Here is a 12,263-nt window from a genome sequence, read left to right as displayed (position 1 = left end):
GGTTTCAGTCATCAAATATGTTCTTTGTTTCTCGGTCCTTGTGAATATTATAACATGCCTCTCTTTCTTGACTTGGTATTTTAATCGAATGCGGAAAAAATGACACAACTAGCATAATCAATTACTAGACTTTCTAGAACACTTCTATTTCGGTTCTATGAAATCTTCCATTTGTTCAAGCTTCATAGACTTCCTTAGCAGAGGTAGTGCAGGGACATCAATATAAATATAAAATTCTTGAGTGCTTGTGCGAGGTCGACTATAACAGGTGTTACTCAAGTCCCTTAGTCTATTTTACTAAAACTCGTTATTAGATAAATTTGATTTAATTTGCCATTGTTTGGCTAGTTGAATACAACTTTATTGTGTGTGTGTATATATATATATTTAATCGCGTTTATCAGGCTAGCTGAAGGGTTCATCTCATCACAAAGTCTTCGACTTGACAATCGTAGTGGACCAAACACCGAACTGCCAAGTACCAATGTCATGGTTTGAATGTAATCTATTCATAAAGCCGTGGCTTTTGAGTTCCCTCTATAACCAATTGATTTAGTGGAATAGCTCAGCTTTATTGTATAATCTATAATAATAATTTATTAACCTTTTGAGTATTCAGATTTAGAATTTCTTAAGCTCATCGAGAAGAACTTGTTATAGTCTATATATCCTTGATGGTAAGATAATCTCATATTTAGAGTTCAGTTCCCAAAGAACTGACTTATACTAAATTCATCCACTCCACTATTCCATTTGTGAAGATTAGAATCATCATGAACGTCCTCAATAGAAGTGTAGTCTAGTCAGTTTTGCAATGTCATACACAAGAGATGCCCCATGTTTTCTACTCCTATGCATACTTGAATACCAAGCCTCTTATCATTTCCTCGTGAGAGGAGAAGTATATATTGGTCCCTGCAGTAGAAGGGTATGGTGTTCTAGTGTATCTTTTGGGGTAAGGTCAAGGGTTCTTGTTTTATCAATTTTTAATCTTGTCACTTTGTCAAAGATCCATAATTTTAATCATTTAAAGAGTTTTTAATTCAGTTGATATTCAAATAAATGCAAGAATTCAAATTTAAATTAATGCTCACCATCTTTAAAGTAACATAAGTTCATTTAAATATCCTTATAAAAAACAGAGAAATGACAAAAAAATTCAAATAAGATGCTACAAATGGAATAAAGCTTCATGATGGATGAAATGATTCATTTCTAATTAGGATGCCCATTACTCATCTAATGTAGTGGCACTTGACTCGATCGTATGCTATATATTGTGCTTTTTCAACAAATATTTCTATCTCTTTTAACATCGGCCTACAATTCCCTGTAGAATGCCCAGATGCCCCCAAGTGGAAATCATAGACACTGTCTTGATCATAGCTGTGGGTAGAAGGGTTTGGTGGCACTTTCATTGGCCTCAGTGTGAGGTATTGACCTGTAATCAAATGGGGGTATAGATCTGAGATAGAAGTTTGGAACACCTTCAAAGTACTTCTTGATCGTGGGACTTTCTTTGGTCAGTTTGTAAAAAGGGAGTATAAATGTGCTTAATGAATGAGTAAATGTTTGGGTAAAACTAGGGGACTTTATTAGAAATTGTTTAAATTTGTTAAGTATAGATTGGATACAATCATGCACACACACTACCGCAAAGACTCTTGACCTAGAGAAAAGTACTTGAATTCTTGATATGTCTAGTATGTTGAAGCCTAATTTTTCTAAGGGTTGAAATTCTATTTTTGTCTTGATTGTCTTGCAATTGAACATTGCCATGACATTCTGTATATGTTAAATGTTATCCATTGGTTGAGGACAAATAATAACTTAAGTTTGGGGGTGTGATAACTTCTTAAAAAGGTTAATTTTAAGGACTTTTTCACTTAAGTTATTATTTATTTAAAAGCTAATTTAGGTCATTTTAGATGCATATAGTTGCATATAGTTGTATTAGTGGTGGTTGTGTTATTTTATCTTATAAAATGATGTATGAGGGAAAGGTGTGGTTGTTTATGTTGTGTAGGAAATAACAAGCAAAAAGTGAACTGGGAAGGAATGATGTGACATCACACGTTGTTGAAGCAGTTAGAAATGCCTTTGCATTTTTGGCGCAAAAAAAGACAAACATATTTTTATAAAATGATAGCTGGCATGGCACGTGTCTGATGGTTATAACCACCTACTAGGGACCACTACCACCTGGGAGGATAAAAATCACGCCCAAGGAGTGACTCTAGGGGTATGATGGGTATTTGGAGTGTTAAAGCCCATTAATACCCTTGAATATTTTTTATTATTTAATACACCTCACATGAGAGAGAAAAGAGGTTACTCACTCACCGTCTTCAGCTAGATTTTCTTCACCTTCTCCGCTATATCCTTCCTTACATTCTCTTAGTGGTGTTTCTCCATTAACGAGCTCCAACGAGTGGTGAGCTAGGCGTCCGAGAGGAGCTAGCAAGCTAAGGCGAGTTGTGGTGGTCGAGGAGAGCTCCGGTTGCGCGCGTCGAGAAGACTTCTTCTCCCTTCCCTTTTGTTGTTATTTTTCATTTGATATTGGATTGTTAGAACAAATGAATTTTATTTGTTTCATGGATAATTCAAACCCCATCATGAACTAACCTTATTTGCTAGGGTTGATATTATGGATGCTAAAGTTTGTTTTAAAGGTAGATTTAAATTTACCTTTTGCATTTACTTGTTTTGCTTATGAATGTTTCATCTTCTAAGTTTGTAGGAGGCATGAGAGTGTCCATTACTTAGATGAATGCTAGGTGTTCGAGAGAAACTTGGTCATTAATATTTGTAGTATTTGAGAGAAACACAAGTAAGATCCGCATAAGCAATGGGGTGTAGTATTTTCTTAAGCTTAAACCCAACATAGTAATGCTATATCATAATTCCTTAGAGCTTGAGAGAGACTAAGATAGGATTTCAATGACTAAGAGGGGTAGTTTTTATCAATAGCGTAGGATACCATAGTTGATACAGAGAGGAGATGTCGTGGCATTCTATTTATTATGTTCTTTGAATAGAGATAGCGGGAACATTTTTAGCAAACTCCGTCGAGCAAGTGAAGTTGAGATAGATTAAATATGTTTGAGAGATAAGTTTTAGCATCCTTAAATCAATCTGTACCATTCATTCCCCTAGGCAGCTTGTTGTGTGAGGATTATCAAACTATCATTTATTTACTGTTCTTACTGTTTTTCATTGTCTTGACATTTCTATCATTTTCAACATTATAATATGTGTCACTACATTTTCGTCTGCTACCACATCATACTATCAATCCATATCCACCAACATATACTTTTCATTATCGTGACATTCTCCATTGGTACATATCATCACTAACTATACTTAGATAGAGTAGTGCTTTGTTTTGGTTAAACTTTGTAGTTTTCACTAATCCATGTGGAGACGATACTCACTCATCACTTTATTACTTGAGCGATTGTGTATACTTACACATTATTTGTGTATAATTTTATAGTACTCACAACACGCAACACTGCCACTGGCGGCTCCACTTCAGACCGGGTTGCAGTGTCAGTTTAAAATTTTCTCGTGTTTTTTGGGTTGATATTTTTCCCAGTGCCTTTTACTACTATGTATTTAGAGTTTGTTTATTAATTCTTCAGGATATCAATTTTAAAGGTATTGCAAGTGTGAGATACCATATAACCCGGATGACTTCATAGTGCAATGCGAGGGATGCAAGGATTGGTAATGTCAGCCAATGGTGGAGTATAGAGAATTTCACGTAAATCATTGTAGTGTTTTTGTCTCAAATCTCCTTAAAACTTTGTAGTTCACTACATTATTGAAAATACCTTAAGTGAACAAATCTAAGAAGTTTTAGCGTACACTGCAAAATAATGTTACTTTTGATAGTTTAACTCTAAAGTAGTTGCAAATTAACCTTTCAGGTTATTTAATCTAAAACTATAATGAAAAGTGCAACAAAGTTTTCTTTCTTCTTGGTCATAGACAAAGAAATGAGACAAATTTCATTAGAGCCTTTTGGAGGTTTCTAATGTTCCGCTTCACTAAGAACTTAACGAGTTTGAAATTCATAATTTTACCAAATGTAACATATTGTTTGGTGTGCTTTTAGGGGTGTTATCTATTCAAATTTTGAAACTTATATTGCCTAGCTTTAATTTTACATTAGTTTTAACCAATATAACTCAACATCGAGCTGTACTTCTAGTTACTTTTAGGCACATATGGTTGGAACTACTATTGGCTGGTTGATAAGTAGATTTTGGTTTAATCGGTCTAATTATCAATGATTCAATGTTGACTTCAAGGGACTTTGCATGAGTTATTTGTCGATTATTTTTCGCTATAAATTAAAACATATTTGATCTGAAGAGACATGTTTTCAAGTTCTGTTAGTATGTTTAGTATTTTCTCATTTCTTTGTCACCGATTCCATTGTATTGTTTGTGTATATATATTCTTGATTGTACATGAAGTTGGATTATCATATATTTCTGACCAAACACAATTATGTTTTTAGGTTTCATCCTTCCTGCATGGATATGACCATTGAAAAAGCAAAAAGATTGGATCAATTTTTATGTTCCAATTCTACTTTGGAATGTGAAGACTTTCAAAATCAACTTCAAGCTATGATGCAGTTGATACGATAAAATCAACCCCAGAGTCCACCATCTTAGGTGTTATTATTGTTTATTCTAGTTAACAATGTTGAACCACATTATATTTTACGTTAATGTAAACTTTGATTTATTATTATGGATTTCAAGTTTCTTGTTATGGATTTCAAGTTTGTTGTTATGGATGTCAAGTTTATTGGATAATGCTACAGGTTAAAATTTTAAATTTGGGTAACAAAAGAATAGAAAACAACATTTTAAAAATTAGTTTTAATTCGTGGTGTTTGTATAAAAAAATGTCACTAAATACATAGTCAATACCGACGTTTTTGAAAAACGCCACTAAAGTTCTAGATCTTTTGCGGTGTTTATATAGAAAACACCACTATATACGTAGTCAATAGCGGCATTTTACATTCACAAATGCCACTATATGACATAACATTTAGCGGTGTTTTTGGGAACAAACGTAACTATATGTTAGAACTTTTAACGGCGTTTTGGGATAAAACGCCACAAAAGAAAAGATAAATAGCGACGTTTGGAAAAAGCGCCGCTAAATATCATAACCTTTAGCGGTGTTTGTAACAAAACGTCGCTAAATACCATCACCTTTAGCGGAGTTTATAAAAAAATGCCGCTAAAAATCATAACTTTTAACGGCATTTGTGAACGACAAACGCCTCTACCTTTTGCGGTGTTTGTTTCAGCGACGCTTGTTTTTGCACCACAAAGGTTTTTAGTGGCACTTAAAAACGCCGCTATATGACTGAAAAATGCCGCTAAAAACATGTTTTGTTATAGTGAGACTTGATCTTTCATTTACGATATATATTAAAGAACATATTTCAGACCACCAGTTTCATCATCAGTTCTAACATCGTCTTTTTCACGGTTATATATATAACTTAAATAGTTGGGAAAATATATTTTTGTCCTTTTAATGGAACAGTGAAATAAATTTAATACCAAATATGTTCAACACACTACCAAGCTAAGCAATAGAAGAAGTCAAAGGCTCTTAAATATATTTACCTATATTATCTTCTTCATACATTTGATTCCTTCTAGCTAAATAGATAAATAGGTCAACCATCCATTGGTTTAATAGATAAATAGGTAGATTGGACTAATAGTAAAGTACATAATATGTTAAGTATTCCAGAATTTATGATATATATATAACTAAAATTTGGTATATCTCAAAATGTTCTACTAATACTTTTGCAAAATTCTTCCTATAATGTAAATTTAAAAATTCACAAAACCTATAAAATGATTATACCTCTTCAAAATAATATAATTATCTCTCATAATTGTACATCCTAATGCTTATAATTCTCTTTTATAATTATATATGTTAAGGCTTATACTAATTTTATAGGAGAAACAAATTTGGTCATTAATTTTCTTTTTATTTATTTATAGAAATCACTAATTTTATTCAAAATAGGAAATATTCTAATTACAATAAAGATTTACAATCATAATCGTAAATTAAGTACATAATTAGGATAATTTCTATAATTATTGAAACAAAACTAGCAACTTAAGATCGCATTGAGACCATACAAGGAAAGATTAAAATCTAACCAAAAAACTCGAATAAATACGGATATAAACATATCTGTTCGTATCGGGAAACGAACCATAAAATGATATTAAGCTACTGAAAGACCACTGACAAACCGAAAATTAGACTCGAACGACATGAAAAACTATCCATTAACGAATAACAGGTATTCAAATCCAATTTGAGGTTCGAAAACAAGAAATATCACAATATAACATATAAGCGCAATCTTAATCAGTCATAGCGATGTCTAATCAACCATTAGAAAAAGATAAGTGAACACAACGACCAAATGATCGAAAAGCGTGCCATAAATGCATATAAAAGCGTGTCATACCGGCATACTTATTGAAAATAAAAATGTAATATAAGAAAATAAAAGGATAATAAAGAATATCGATCGACAATCAATATTAAAATTGGTGCCATTATCGATCAACAAAAATAAAAAAAGGAATAAACGACCTACCAATGAAAAAAAACTAGGAGAAAAAACTATGTAATTTGGTCATTAAAATTTTAACTAAATAGACTCAAATATGAAATAATCATTAATAAGTATAATTATAATAAATTTAACTTAATTTTTTAATTAAAATTTGAGTTAATATCTAATCGTATATCGAGTCAAAATTTAAGGATATTTGTAGGTGATTGCAAAGGAAAAACACAAGCTATGACGTTCTCGGAAAATGAACATAAGCAAAAGATTACAATATAATTAATATTTTCAGTTCAAACACGATGTAGAAGAAAAAACCCCAAGAAAAGTAGAAAACCAGGCCAAAAGAATCGTATTTTTTTTATGTTCATTAACAAGATAATGATGTACAGTGTCATCGAAATATCACAGCTGGGCACAAAGAAAGGCATGATTGAGGGGAAGACGATTTTTATTCCCAGTGTTTGTATATATGTGTTCTCCCCGGCTTTCTCTATTCGTTTTCTAATTTTATCACTACCTTCTTTTATCTATTTATTTTATTCTCAATAAACATTTATTTCTCTTAATTCACTGATCATTGATAATCGCTTCCCTTTCCAGATTCCGTCTCTCCTTTTTTTCTAGTTGTTCCCGGTAAGTTCCTTTCCTTCCACTCTTTCTTTTAAAATTAAATTTATTTATGAGCTTTCCCATTAATCCCTGTATAATCGATGCTTTAATAAGCGGAAAATCTGTTTGCTTCTTTTAGCTATGTAAACGAAGCTCTGAGAATGTAGAATTTCTGGGTTCATTTATTATAACGTGCGACTTAAGTAATCGACCTTTCTTTTTTCTTTTCCTTTCAAGTTTTTCTCTGTTTAATTCAACATGCAATCGATAATTTAAACCAATAACGGCTTTTAATTCATATAATAGCTTTATTTGCCTACAATGATATATTATCTCATTATCTCAGAATATGATCATTGTTATATTCTTTTCTAGAAAAAGCAAAATTTATTTGAAAATACGGGTGAAACCCTTTGAATTATAATACAATGATCTGTCAATCTACTGGTAAGAAAGTAAATGGGATTTGAAATCGAAGATGCTTTAATTTATGAATTTGGATTGGATTTTAATGCATCCTAGGGATTGAATTCCAATTCTATTCAAATTTTGTTATTTGATATGTAGAACTTTTTATCTTGTTCTTAGCAGATGAATGATCTAAGAAACGTTTCTTTGCTTCTGTGGTTTTCTGGTTTCTATGTTTCAGACACCTCGGTGCAACTTCTTGCCATATTCTGGTATGGAGAATGTAAATCCAGAAGAGATACCTCAGTCGGAATCGTCTTTATCATCTATAGGCATCCATGCTACTGTTGAAGTTCCAAAAGTTTCAACTAGTAATGGAACAGACCAACTCGATAATCATTTGTTGGTAATGGAAAACTCTTTACGAAATGCATCTGATGATCCGATTAAGGCACAAGAAGAGCATACAACAAATAGTGCAACATCAATTTCATCAACTGAAATTGATCAAACTGAGAAAGATAATCAGGGTAGACTGATGGAAGATTATATGACTCGGGGAATACAGGATGGTTCAGATAAACAGATATCTCAAAAGACTGGTTCTGTTGGCATTTCGCATATTCATGTTGAGGACGGATGTGCTCTTTCTACTGCTTCCAATCCAAAGATTGAAGATTTTGAAAATGGCCATTTAGCATCTCCTGGAGAGATTTCTTCACCCCCTGTAGATGTCAACGGGGTTGCTGTTGATCAAACTGAGAAAGATAATCAGGCTATCCTGAAGGAAGAATACAAGACTCATGATGGTTCAGATGAACAAATATCTCAAAAGAATGGTTCTGTTGGCATTTCACATATGCATGTCGACGGAAGTGCTCTTCCTACTACTTCCAAACCAAAGATTGGAGATTTTGAAAATGACCATTTAGCATCTCCTGCTGAGATTTCTTTACCCCCTGTAGATGTCAACGGGGTTGGTTTTGATGGTACCGAGAAAGATAATCAGGGTAGACTGATGGAAGATTCTAAGACTCAGGGAATACATGAAGTTTCAGATGAACAGATATCTCAAAAGACCGGTTCTGTTAGCATTTCGCATATACATGTCGAGGACCGAAGTGCTCTTCCTACTGCTTCCAATCCAACGATTGGAGATTTTGAAAATGGCCATTTAACATTTCCTAGTGAGATTTCTTTAACCCTTGTAGATGTCAACGGGGTTGCTGTTGATCAAACTGAGAAAGATAACCAGGGTAGACTGATGGAAGATTCTAAGACGTGGGGGATACATGACGTTTCAGATGAGCAGATATCTCAAAAGACTGGTTCTGTTGGCATTTCGCATATTCATGTTCAGGACGGAAGTGCTCTTCCTACTGCTTCCAATCCAAAGATCGGAGATTTTGTAGATGGCCGTTTAACATCTCCTGCTGAGATTTCTTTACCCCCTGTAGATGTCAACGGGGTTTCTTTCGGTGAAACGGAGAAAGATAGTCAGGGTAAACTGATGGAAGATTCTAAGACTCGGGGAATACATAATGGTTCAGATGAACAGATATCTGAAAAGACAGATTCTGTTGGCATTTCACATATTCATGTCGAGGACGGAAGTGCTCTTCCTACTGCTTCCAATCCAAAGATTGGAGATTTTGAAAATGGCCATTTAGCATCTCCTAGTGAGATTTCTTTACCCCCTGTAGATGTCAACGGGGTTGCTTTTGGATCAAGAAACTGCGTTTTTGATGGACAACAATCTAAAAATGTTCATTCTGCTTCCTTTGAATCCCAAAGCAATCACCATGTGATGCCACCCAACTGTTCGACTCAGCCTCATCTTATGGTCGCCACTGTTGCAGCTGGATTCTCACAAGATACTTTGGACGGACAGCGAAGTCAAGACACTGCTTCTGTTAGTAGTTCTCAGGATCTGATTGGTAGCAATATTTCCTCCTCCCCCAAGGTCCATTATTCAAAGGCAGGAGATGCCGAAAATGGTGTTCGTGTACCTCAAATGGATAATCATAGCTTAAGTCGTCTAAAAATTCTAAGTTCTACTGATGAATCCACAAGATCTGATGGTGCTAAACTCTGGAAGCGAATTGATCCAAGCAGAATTCATATCGATACGGCTGCACCTTTCGATTCAGTTAAACAAGCTGTTTCCAAGTTTGGAGAGGTTGCTGATTGGAAAGCTCATAGAAAGCAAGCTGTGGAGGTATATTAGTTAATTTTAAAGTATAACCTATTCTTATGAAAACATATTGTTGTTTATGATGATTTTTGTTATGTCTTTAATGACCATTATAATTGTTTCCTCTTGTCTAACTATAGAGACGCAAGTTCGTAGAACGACACCTCGATAAAATGCAACAGGATATACCTGAATACAAGAAACAGTTAGAAGATGTTGAAGAGGCAAAGGTGGAAGTGTTAAAGGAGTTAGAGAGCACAAAGAGACAGATAGAAGAGCTCAAACTAAGCCTCGAGAAAGCTCAAATTGAAGAGAATGAAGCAAAACAAGACTCAGAACTGGCCAACCTCAGGGTTCAGGAGATGCAACAAGGGATTGCTAATGAGGCTAGTGTTGCAGCAAAGGCACAACTTGAAGTCGCTAAAGCCAGGCATGCGTATGCAGTTTCGGAGCTGAAATCCGTCAATGAAGAGTTGGAAACACTAAGAAAAGAGTATAGTTCTTTGATCACAGAGAGAGATATTGCTGTTCAGAAAGCTGAAGAGGCAGTTTCTGCTTCGAAAGAGGTTGAGAAGACGGTGGAAATTTTTAGTATTGATAAGAAGATAAGAAGATTGGAGCAGTCATGGCCCGAGAGCAAGACACTTTCTATTGGGAAAAGGAAGTAAAGCAGGCCGAAGAGGAGCTCCAGAATCTCAATCGGCAAATCCAGTCAACCAAGGATCTGAAATTAAAGCTAGACACTGCTTCAGCTTTACTAGTTGATTTGAAAACCGAATTAGCTGATTATATTGAAAACAAACATAAAAGGGAAACCGATGGAGACTCGCACGATGATATACTAGATGCAGTGGATGCGGCAAAGAAGGAACTTGAAAAGGTGAAGCTCAAAATCGAGAAAGCGACTGCAGAAGTGGATTGTTTGAAGGTGACAGCTGATTCATTAAAATCAGAACTTGAAAAGGAAAAGTCTGCTCTTGCCACCCTTAAGCAGAGAGAAGGAATGGCATCTGTTGTCGTTGCTTCTTTGGAAGCTGAACTGGACAAGTCTCACTCAGAAATAGCTGTGGTCCAGGCTAAGAAAAAAGAGACCAGAGAGAAAATGGAGGAGCTCCCGGAACAACTGCAAAAAGCAGCACAAGAGGCTGATGGGGCCAAGTCACTTGCTCAAATGGCACGTGAAGAGCTGTGCAAAGCAAAGGAAGAAGCGGACCAAGCACATGCTGCTGCAAGTACCATGTATAGTAGATTAGATGCAGCTCAAAAGGAGATGCAGGCTGCCAAGTGTTCACAGAAGTTTGCTTTAGCTGCTATCAAAGCATTGCGGCAGAGTGAATCAGTTCGAAGCACGGATAATGCTGATACACCTGCAGCAGGTGTTATCCTTCCAATAGATGATTACTATGAGCTCAGTAAACGTGCACATGAAGCAGAGGAACAAGCTACCTTGAGAGTGGAAGCTTTCATTTCTCAGATTGAGCAAGCTAAGCAATCCGAGTCAAGAAGCAAGAAAAAGCTTGAAGAAGTAAAGCGAGAGATGGCTCAAAGAAAGGAAACACTAAGATCCGCCATGGAGAAGGCTGAGAAAGCCAGGAAAGGTAAGTTAGCTACAGAACAGGACTTGAGAAAGTGGAGAGCTGAACACGGGAAGCAAAGAAAGGCATCCGAATCGAATATAGGAGGAAACTTTCCGACGGTAAGTGTAGAGGAAAAGCAAGAAAATGATGACTCTGAACCACTCCTTTCTGCTCCAGACAGCACTATAGAAAGCCCAAGGGCACAAATCGATGGGAACAAAACAGAAACTGAACAACCGTCCTCAGAAGCAAAGGCTGTGAAGAAAAAGAAAAGGGCATTGTTCCCAAAGATTTTCATGTTTTTTTCCAGAAAAAAGTCACCTAAGCCAAGTTCGCATTAGTAAGTGTTGAATGGAGTCCGGTTTCATCATTGCTGCTATGATTTTACCTCCATTTTTGTACTGCGGCTTCTTCTATAACACTCGACAGTTTTTTACTCACAGAGTGTAAATTTCAATCATTATTGATGAATGTTACTTTTTACTTTCCGGACAGGGTTTTGCGTAGGGGATAAATGAAAATTTTTGAGCTAGTGGATTAAATTTGTAAACTATAAAATCGAGTTGAATAAATTTATTTCAGCTAATTTAAATATTTAATTATTTTATAAAATCATAAAGTGCATCATGTAAAATTTTATGACTTGAAAATAAATAACTTTAGAATTTATTACAAAAATCAGAAATTGCACAAAAAATAATACTTATTTTTAATTAAAAAAATTAAACATCTCACAAATTCTTTTAATAATCGAATTATTAATCATCTAGTTAGATGATTAATCCGACCACTCAAAACCATTTTTTGCAAATTATCATATCACTAT

General features: G+C 34.8%; 1 pseudogene; it reads left to right on the top strand.

The window, feature by feature from the left end:
- The first annotated feature begins 7,199 nt into the window (after positions 1-7,199).
- Positions 7,200-11,778, top strand: LOC120182387 (annotated as a pseudogene).
- Positions 11,779-12,263: the final 485 nt, after the last annotated feature.

This window comes from Hibiscus syriacus, unplaced genomic scaffold (genome assembly GCF_006381635.1).
Source record: "Hibiscus syriacus cultivar Baekdansim isolate YM2019G1 unplaced genomic scaffold, ASM638163v2 tig00112647_pilon, whole genome shotgun sequence".
NCBI lineage: Eukaryota > Viridiplantae > Streptophyta > Magnoliopsida > Malvales > Malvaceae > Hibiscus > Hibiscus syriacus.
Note: the sequence above shows the minus strand (reverse complement) of the source record. Positions and strands in the feature narration are given on the sequence as shown.